The 7500-nt window shown below is 42.5% G+C and overlaps 1 protein-coding gene across 1 annotated transcript in view; it reads left to right on the top strand.

Annotated features, from left to right (window-relative positions):
* Positions 1-669: 669 nt before the first annotated feature.
* MAPKAPK5 (MAPK activated protein kinase 5) overlaps positions 670-7500 on the top strand; it is a 100823-nt gene continuing 93992 nt past the window's right edge. The window contains exon 1 of the mRNA XM_053701704.1: positions 670-708. The gene's annotated coding sequence lies outside the window, so the exon portion shown is untranslated. The remainder of the gene's footprint in view (positions 709-7500) is intronic.

The following is a 7500-nucleotide window of genomic DNA, read 5'->3' as shown; positions in this document are numbered from 1 at the left end:
TATAGCTCCTCCCCTAACGGTCATATCCAGTCATTCTCTTGCAAGCCTCAACCAAGATGGAGGTCGTAAGAGGAGTGTGGTGTTTTATACTTAGTTTATTCTTCAATCAAAAGTTTGTTATTTTTAAATGGTGCCGGAGTGTACTGTTTATCTCAGGCAGTATTTAGAAGAAGAATCTGCCTGCGTTTTCTATGATCTTAGCAGAAGTAACTAAGATCTATGGCTGTTCTCACATATTCTGAGGAGTGAGCTAACTTCAGAGAGGGAATGGCGTGCAGTTTTTCCTGCAATAAGGTATGTGCAGTTAATATTTTTCTAGGGATGGAATTTGCTAGAAAATGCTGCTGATACCGAACTAATGTAAGTAAAGCCTTAAATGCAGTGATAGCTACTGGTATCAGGCTTATTAATAGAGATGCATACTCTTATAAAAATGTAATATAAAACGTTTGCTGGCATGTTTAATCGTTTTTATATGTATTTGGTGATAAAACTTATTGGGGCCTAGTTTTTTTCCACATGGCTGGCTTGAATTTTGCCTAGTAACAGTTTCCTTAGGCTTTCCACTGTTGTAATATGAGTGGGAGGGGCCTTTTTTAGTGCTTTTCTGTGCAGCTAAAAATACTGACAGAGACATTCAGTTTCCCTCTGCATGATCCAGGACATCTCTGGAGGGCTCAAAAGGCGTCAAAGTCGTTTTTGAGGGAGGTAAAAAGCCACAGTAGAGCTGTGGCAGTTGTTGTGACTGTTTGAAAAACAAAACAAAACAAAAAAATGTTTTTGTCTTTTATTATTCCATTTTGGGTATTAAGGGGTTAATCATCCATTTGCAAGTGGGTGCAATGCTCTGCTAACTTGTTACATACACTGTAAAAATTTTGTTAGTGTAACTGCCTTTTTTCACTGTTATTTCAAATTTTGACAAAATTTCTGTTTCTTAAAGGTGCAGTAACATTTTTTATATTGCTTGTAAACTTGTTTAAAGTGTTTTCCAAGCTTGCTAGTCTCATTGCTAGTCTGTTTAAACATGTCTGACACAGAGGAAACTACTTGTTCATTATGTTTGAAAGCCATGGTGGAGCCCCATAGGAGAATGTGTACTAAATGTATTGATTTCACCATAAACAGTAAAGATCAGTCTTTAACTATAAAAGAAATATCACCAGAAGATTCTGACAAGGGGGAAGTTATGCCGACTAACTCTCCCCACGTGTCGGACCCTTCGCCTCCCGCTCAGGGGATGCACGCTAATATGGCGCCAATTACATCAGGGACGCCCATAGCGATTACCTTGCAGGACATGGCTGCAATCATGAATAATACCCTGTCAGAGGTATTATCCAGGTTGCCTGAATTAAGAGGCAAGCGCGATTGCTCTGGGGTTAGGAGAAATACAGAGCGCGCAGATGCTGTAAGGGCCATGTCTGATACTGCGTCACAATATGCAGATCATGAGGACGGAGAGCTTCAGTCTGTGGGTGACATCTCTGATTCGGGGAAACCTGATTCAGAGATTTCTATTTTTAAATTTAAGCTTGAGAACCTCCGTGTGTTGCTTGGGGAGGTATTAGCTGCTCTGAATGACTGTAACACAGTTGCAGTACCAGAGAAATTGTGTAGGCTGGATAAATACTATGCGGTACCGGTGTGTACTGATGTTTTTCCTATACCTAAAAGGCTTACAGAAATTATTAGCAAGGAGTGGGATAGACCGGGTGTGCCTTTTTCCCCACCTCCTATATTTAGAAAAATGTTTCCAATAGACGCCACTACACGGGACTTATGGCAGACGGTCCCTAAGGTGGAGGGAGCAGTTTCTACTTTAAAGCGTACTACTATCCCGGTTGAGGACAGTTGTGCTTTTTCAGATCCAATGGATAAAAAATTGGAGGGTTACCTTAAGAAAATGTTTATTCAACAAGGTTTTATTTTACAGCCCCTTGCATGCATTGCGCCTGTCACGGCCGCGGGGGCATTCTGGTTTGAGGCCCTGGAAGAGGCCATCCATACAGCTCCATTGACTGAAATTATTGACAAGCTTAGAACACTAAACTAACGGCTAAGAATTCCGGATTCGCCATCCAAGCGTGTAGGGCGCTATGGCTTAAATCCTGGTCAGCTGACGTGACTTCGAAGTCTAAATTACTCAACATTCCTTTCAAGGGGCAGACCTTATTCGGGCCTGGTTTGAAGGAAATTATTGCTGACATTACTGGAGGTAAGGGTTACACCCTTCCTCAGGACAGGGCCAAAGCAAAGGCCAAACAGTCTAATTTTCGTGCCTTTCGAAATTTCAAGGCAGGTGCAGCATCAACTTCCTCCGCTTCAAAACAAGAGGGAACTTTTGCTCAATCTAAGCAGGCCTGGAAACCTAACCAGTACTGGAACAAAGGCAAGCAGGCCAGAAAGCCTGCTGCTGCCTCTAAGACAGCATGAAAAAATGGCCCCCTATCCGGCGACGGATCTAGTAGGGGGCAGACTTTCTCTCTTCGCCCAGGCGTGGGCAAGAGATGTTCGGGATCCCTGGGCGTTGGAGATCATATCTCAGGGATATCTTCTGGACTTCAAAGCTTCCCCTCCACAAGGGAGATTTCATCTTTCAAGGCTATCTGCAAATCAGATAAAGAAAGAGGCATTCCTACGCTGTGTGCAAGACCTCCTAGTTATGGGAGTGATCCATCCAGTTCCGCGGACGGAACAAGGACAGGGTTTTTATTCGAATCTGTTTGTGGTTCCCAAAAAAGAGGGAACCTTCAGACCAATTTTGTATCTAAAGATCTTAAACAAATTCCTCAGAGTTCCATCTTTCAAAATGGAAACTATTCGGACCATCCTACCCATGATCCAAGAAGGTCAGTACATGACCACAGTGGACTTAAAGGATGCCTACCTTCACATACCGATTCACAAAGATCATCATCGGTTTCTAAGGTTTGCCTTTCTAGACGGGCATTACCAATTTGTAGCTCTTCCCTTCGGGTTGGCTACAGCCCCGAGAATCTTTACAAAGGTTCTGGGCTCACTTCTGGCGGTTCTAAGACCGCGAGGCATAGCGGTGGCTCCGTATCTGGACGACATCCTGATACAGGCGTCAAGCTTTCAAGTTGCCAAGTCTCATACAGAGGTAGTTCTGGCATTTCTGAGGTCGCACGGGTGGAAAGTGAACGAGGAAAAGAGTTCTCTATCCCCACTCACAAGAGTCTCCTTCTTAGGGACTCTTATAGATTCTGTAGAAATGAAAATTTACCTGACGGAGTCCAGGTTATCAAAACTTCTAAATGCTTGTCGTGTTCTTCACTCCATTCCGCGCCCTTCGGTAGCTCAGTGTATGGAGGTAATCGGCTTAATGGTAGCGGCAATGGACATAGTGCCATTTGCGCGCCTTCATCTCAGACCGCTGCAATTATGCATGCTGAGTCAGTGGAATGGGGATTACACGGATTTGTCCCCTCTGCTAAATCTGGATCAAGAGACCAGAGATTCTCTTCTCTGGTGGTTGTCTTGGGTACACCTGTCCAAGGGTATGACCTTTCGCAGGCCAGATTGGACAATTGTAACAACAGATGCCAGCCTTCTAGGTTGGGGTGCAGTCTGGAATTCCCTGAAGGCACAGGGATCGTGGACTCAGGAGGAGAAACTCCGTCCAATAAATATTCTGAGAGGGGAACAGCACCTGGGAGTGTGGAGTGTGCACGGTAGACCAAGGGCGCTGCCAAGCCCCAGACACATAGAAAAGATAAGCAAGGTCTCCAGCACTTTGTCAAACCAACTTTATTCAGACACAAATAGCGACGTTTCGGTGTCACAGCACCTTATTCATGCTTGATATTAATACAATGGCCATATTGCATCTTTAAATACCCAAATTTTGGCGCCCTCTCAAATTGTTGTGTGGAGAGGGCTCCCACTAGTGGCCAGATAATATACATACATGTACAAAACTTATGTACAAATTGAATCATTTAATTTGAATATATTACTAAGTCCTAAAGAATACATAGAATTTCACTAAAAAAATGACCTAATACTATATATGAAAATTTCATTTAACTACAATATACATATTGCCTATTAACTTTCACTGACATTTAATTAGTCATTTCATAAACATTTTACAAAAAAAATTTTTCATAGGAAATTAAAAAGATTTTTTTATATATATGTGCAGACAATTGAGAACAATTAAAAACAAGGGAAGGGCCTAGAACTACAGCAAAGGTACTTAATATTTGATAAGGCTAAAGATACTTAGAGGAACAGTCAAGTCACAGGAATAATTCAGAAAAAATTCAGAAAAAATTCAGAAAAAATTCAGAAAAAACAGCTTAGATCAAATTCTCTGTTAAGCCCCTTAGGGTGCATACTATCTAATTTATGCACCCACCACATCTCTCTTTGTTTTAATAGACGCTCCCTATTCATGCCTCTTCTATTTGGGGGGATATGGTCTATTATTTGCCACCTAAGCTGGCTGATGTGGTGTCCTTTCTCCAAGAAATGGTTGGAGACAGGGGCATCCCTGTTGTTGCATCTAATATTGGACCTATGCTGACCAATGCGGTCTTTCACCTTGCGGGTGGTCTCACCTATATAGATGCAAGAACAGGGACACTTGATCAAGTATACCACGTGAGTGGTCTCACAGGTATAGTACCCATTAATGGAAAACTTTTTTCCGCTTTGGGGATGATGGAAGAATGCTCCTTTTATTACCGAATGGCAGCTCATACAGCCAAGGCAGGGGAAAGTTCCCGTATTTTTCTTGCCAATTAGCTGTTGTCTGGTTTGTCTGGTAGGGCCTATGTCAGTCCTCACAAGGAGATCCCTCAGGCTTTTTACTCTCTTGGGAGGCTCCTGGAGCTGAACTATATTGGAATTGCATTCCTTTAGGATGTACCAATTCTTACGGATTAGCCTAGCAACTTTGTCACTAAGAGGATTGTACTGGCTGACAAACACAAGCCTGTTTTCTTTAGATGTTCTTTCTTTCTTTTTATCCAAAGAGGCTATAGTGTCATCAAGGAGTTTTTTGGGGTATCCTCTATCAATAAACTTTTTGGACATTTCTTTAAATCTTACCCTCCTTGTCTCTCCATCATCCACAATCCTATTAACCCTCAACAGTTGGCTCCTGGGGAGTGAATTTACCAATGGCCTAGGGTGAAAGCTGTTAAATTGCAGTATACTGTTTCTGTCTGTCTCTTTTCTATACAGGTCAAATTCAAGATGGTGGCCCTTCTTAAGAACTAACGTATCGAGGAAGGACACAGATTCCTCACTGATACTCACTGTAAAGAAAAGATCCCTTACTTCAGAATTTAAATCCTGTACAAAGTGCATGAGGGACTCAACGTCGCCCCACCATACGCCAAAAATATCGTCTATATATCTCCACCATACGGCTCCAAATTGTTTAAATAACTGGTTTTTATAGACAACATTCTCCTCAAACTCACACATGAAGAGATTGGCGTATGATGGGGCGACGTTAGAGCCCATGGCAGTCCCCCTCACCTGGACATACCAGCTGTCCTGAAAGATAAAATAATTCCAATATAGGACAATACGTAATAGATCTTCCAAAAATGATACTTCAATCTCATTGTACCTCCTGTTCACCATCAATGTTTTTCTTATAATGGATATACCTGTTTCATGTTTTATAGATGTATATAAACTACGTACATCCATGGTGAACAGGAGGTACTTGTCACTAGGAAAAACCAAATCCCTTGCCTTCTGCAAAAAACTGTTAGTGTCCTGTATGTAACTTGACATTCTAGTGACCTCAGGCTGCAAGATTTTATCCAAAAATTTGGAAATGTTTGTAAATACTGACTCCACTGAGGAAACAATAGGTCTCCCCGGGGGTCTCTGTTTGTCCTTATGGACTTTGGGGACAGTATAAAACACAGGTGTCCTAGGGTTCACAGCACACAGATACTCAGATAGCTTTTTATCAATAATGCCTTGACTAAGGGCTCTCTGTACAACTGTATTTATCTCCTTCTGTATGTTACCTAGAGGATTTCCCTGTAGTGGCTTATATGTATTTGTATCACTCAACTGAGAGAGGGCTTCATTCACATAGTATGTTTTATCTAGCAAAACCATTGCTCCACCCTTATCAGCCCCCTTAAAAATGATGTTTTTATTGCCCTTCAATTCCTTTAGTATCATATTTTCACCTTTAGTAAAATTAGTCAAATTGACACGCTCATTTTTATGCCACATAAAAGTATGTTTTTTATTTTTATATTCATCACGTAACTTTTTAACCCCTTGTTGTATTATGTTAACAAATGTACTGACACTATTATTATTAACATTGGGGTTAAATGAACTTTTTTTAATAAGTCCCAACTTCTTTAAAGACAATTCCGGAGTCTGGGCTTGGCTGTCTGCCAAGTAATGTTCATTGCTAAACCAGACTTTAAGTTTGATATTGCGGTATAGTCTTTGCAAATCTTTTTCCAGCTCGAAAAAGTCTGTGTCACGAAAGGGGCAAAAGGAAAGTCCTCTATTAAGCATCATGGTCTCTTTTTCATTTAATGCATAGTCTGACGTATTTATTACAATATCATTATCTCCCCCCGCCAATGCGGGGCATGTATGGCTGTCTTTACTAATAGGTATAGAATTGCTTACTTCTTTGGTGCTTTCTTCCGGTTGGATCTGCGGATCGAGTTTCCCCTTGTAGCGGCGGTGTTTCTTGCCGCCCCGGTGGATCCGCTGCTGCACTCGCTGTTGCTCGATCCTAAAGGGGATGAACCAGGGGACGAGCCATCTGACGTATTGGACACGTCATCATGTTGTTCCCTCCTTGTCGGCCTGTATCTACGTCTGCCCCTGGGTCCTGATGCTCCCCGGTTGCCATAGTTACCGGATCTCCAGCGGTATACTCGACCCAGGCGGTAGTCCTCTTCGTCACGGATGAACTTTGCCCTTTTTGTTTCTTTTATGACTTTCTGTTCTTCTGCAATCACCGTAGCGATCCTTTTCTCCATCTCCTGGAATTCATTCAGTGACGAAGAGGACTACCGCCTGGGTCGAGTATACCGCTGGAGATCCGGTAACTATGGCAACCGGGGAGCATCAGGACCCAGGGGCAGACGTAGATACAGGCCGACAAGGAGGGAACAACATGATGACGTGTCCAATACGTCAGATGGCTCGTCCCCTGGTTCATCTCCTTTAGGATCGAGCAACAGCGAGTGCAGCAGCGGATCCACCGGGGCGGCAAGAAACACCGCCGCTACAAGGGGAAACTCGATCCGCAGATCCAACCGGAAGAAAGCACCAAAGAAGTAAGCAATTCTATACCTATTAGTAAAGACAGCCATACATGCCCCGCATTGGCGGGGGGAGATAATGATATTGTAATAAATACGTCAGACTATGCATTAAATGAAAAAGAGACCATGATGCTTAATAGAGGACTTTCCTTTTGCCCCTTTCGTGACACAGACTTTTTCGAGCTGGAAAAAGATTTGCAAAGAC

The sequence above is a fragment of the Bombina bombina genome, chromosome 2, assembly GCF_027579735.1.
Source record: "Bombina bombina isolate aBomBom1 chromosome 2, aBomBom1.pri, whole genome shotgun sequence".
Taxonomy (NCBI): Eukaryota; Metazoa; Chordata; class Amphibia; order Anura; family Bombinatoridae; genus Bombina; species Bombina bombina.
This window is presented reverse-complemented; position numbering and strand designations above follow the sequence as displayed.